Below are 2,870 nucleotides of genomic sequence, written 5' to 3'. Positions count from 1 at the left end.
TCAAGTAATTTGTATATTCTCACAAAATATTGCACTCACATATTATTGTCACTTAAAAACCAACTAATTTTCCAAAGACATAGTATTAACATGAGGGAGTAGATAGACACAAAATCAGGTAGTATTACAAACTGAGTAGAGTAGCATAGATCATGGATGATGGCAATCTTAGAAGTCCACAAGTCCACAAAATTCCTAGAAGATATTATTACAACTAAAATATGACAACATTCTGTTGGCTTTAGGGAATTCCAAACTCCCAACTATCTTATCAACCTCTCTATAGCAAGCATTCGACATCTCTTTAGGCCTTTGCACACTATTGCAAACCTCATTACACACTCGAATCAAAACTGCTTGCTTTGCTCTACCATCTTATACACCCACAATAACTCCTCCTTTTGTTTGGGGTCCTCTTCATCCTAGTCATGGCACTATATACATCTTTGCACGTCCATCATCTCCTACCAAAAGACACCTACATCATGAGCTTGACAAGTACCTTAAAGGAATGGGAGAAATAATAGCTAGAGAAATGAGTATTTGCCATCTTTGCTGACTCCAAGTCAAAGAGCAAGTTGGAAAGCATGCCCTCCTTGTAGCTACTTTTATCTCTCTTATCCGGGACTATTTCTGTGTGGAGATCATCCAAAAGTGTTCTCAAATAGAACAACAGTATTCCGAAGTCTTTTGGGTATGCCATAGATTTGTAGTAGGTGGATTGGTCTACAAAGGTTTGGGGCTAGATTTCAAAATGGGTTCTTATTTGTCTCTCCACTATAATTAAATAGCACTACAATTAAATAGGGAGAGAGTTCATTGAGCCCGGTCTTCTCATTCCACTTTCATATGACTTAACATGTCCACCTCCCAATGGTGTCACTTCATCTTTCATCTGATGTGGGTAGTCTTTCTTGTCAACGTGTTTTCTTTGTTGCATTAGAACTCTAGATCCAATGTAGTGATATGTATGTGGTTGATACCTGACATATATGCAAAGATATATTGTTGGTGATCCTGACACATATCCAAAGATAATATGCAAGCAATGAATTCTATACATGGAAGTTACAAAAAGAATCACAAATACATGGGGTGATATCACAACAATCTACATGAAACAAAATACTACTCCTCAGGCACATCACATCAAGGATGTTTTATCAAAGCTATGCTTATATATTAAAATAAAATCCTAGCAAAGTTTGTTTATAATTTTGATAGAACATATTATAATCTCATAAAAAATTGTATATTTTCCTCATAAAAAGTCCAAATCTTGGTGAATGTTTAAGACCTTTATTTTTATCAGGGCATACAAAATTTCGACACCAATATAGAAGATTCACTTGTTAATGAAACGAAAAGTAAAAATTCATCCACGCATTACATACATAGCCTTGCCCATTTTAAAAAAGGCTCTACAATTTCTAAAGGCTCTCCAACATCCCGTAATTTGGGCATTGGAGAAGCTATCGGTTGTTTGAATATCATAAGGTCTCTTTTGCCATAATCACATAGCATTTTGGGATCCTTGATCCCACACATCAAGATGTAGGCCATGTATGCTAAGTAATATTTGCTTCTAAAAGCATATAGGCCAGGACCTTGGCCAAAAGTTCTAACAACAAGCTGCTTCTCTAAAGAATTATATACACAACAACCTTTTAGAGGGAAATCCAGATGAGGGGGACAATGAGTGGGAGAAACGGAAGTTTGGGCTTTGGAAGGTTTTGGTGTATCTTATATATTGCAAGAAATGCTTACTATTAAATCCGTGCATTCCACCATACAGGATATCCCCCAAGATACCTAGATAGTGTTTTTATTGCAAACAAAGGTGAATTATGCATTGTCCTTTGAGTACTTCCTGTGGAATATTACAACCTATGGAAATTTTAATTATTTAATGTACACTCCTAGGGATGTATCTTTTCCTAGCCCCCCCTTGCATTTGCCTGAAACACGCCCCAAAAAGTCAACCTCAAACATGATGAGATGCAAGACAATGTTATCCACATATGAAACAAGATGAGTTGCAAGCCAACCTTAAGAAAATACAAAATGCTAAATATGCATCATTTTGAACAAAAAAACCTTCTGTTTCTCATCATCAACAAGTAAATGATCCATCCATAAGTCGATAGATGTGTTGCTCTGTTGGACAGTTGTGGTAACCAGTTCCTTTCCCATGCGCATATTGCTCGGTTTGACAGTAGGGTTAACCAGTTCCTTTCCCATGAACGTGCTATTTAGTCTCTCTTGAATTTCTTGGAATTCACTTTTTCTTGGAATGTTTGTTCATAACGAGCTTCATCTCTGTATATCAAGGCTAATGTGTTTGTAGAGAAGTAGAGAGGAACTCAAGATCCTTCATGTTTGTGTCCAACAGTAAATATTTATCTATATCTGGCTCCACAAACTCTTCATCTTCCTCAAGATTTTGTGCAATGATTGTGAGCCAATAATACTCCCTTATTTGAAACACAATTTTAAAATCTGAAATCAAAACATATTCATTGTCACCAATGTGATATGTGGGGAGGAAAGAAACGAAATAAATGATGTGATGTAATTTTGCTATGCATCCTAGTAGTGTCAAGACTTCTAGAGGAAATTCAAGTTTCCTCGCATTGGATATTGAAATGAGGGATTATTACCTAGCAAACACGGCCACAGGTGACCATGGCCACGTAACAGAGTAAGTCCAAATAATCTATTGTGGGATATAAGAGAGAGAGAGAGAGATGACTATAAATTGACATGCAAATTGATACGAAAACTTATAAGTGCTTTAGAGTGCATCATTCAGGAGTCAGAAATTTTAGAGAACACTGCAATAACAAGAGTTTGAGTTCCACAACAACAAG

At 36.4% G+C, this 2,870-nt stretch overlaps 1 pseudogene; it reads right to left on the bottom strand.

Annotated features, from left to right (window-relative positions):
- Positions 1-1,386: 1,386 nt before the first annotated feature.
- LOC147893976 (uncharacterized) lies at positions 1,387-1,992 on the bottom strand (annotated as a pseudogene).
- Positions 1,993-2,870: the final 878 nt, after the last annotated feature.

Source organism: Dipteris shenzhenensis, chromosome 15 (genome assembly GCF_047967505.1).
Source record: "Dipteris shenzhenensis isolate YYH24624 ecotype China chromosome 15, Dip_SZ_1.0, whole genome shotgun sequence".
Taxonomy (NCBI): Eukaryota; Viridiplantae; Streptophyta; class Polypodiopsida; order Gleicheniales; family Dipteridaceae; genus Dipteris; species Dipteris shenzhenensis.
Note: the sequence above shows the minus strand (reverse complement) of the source record. Positions and strands in the feature narration are given on the sequence as shown.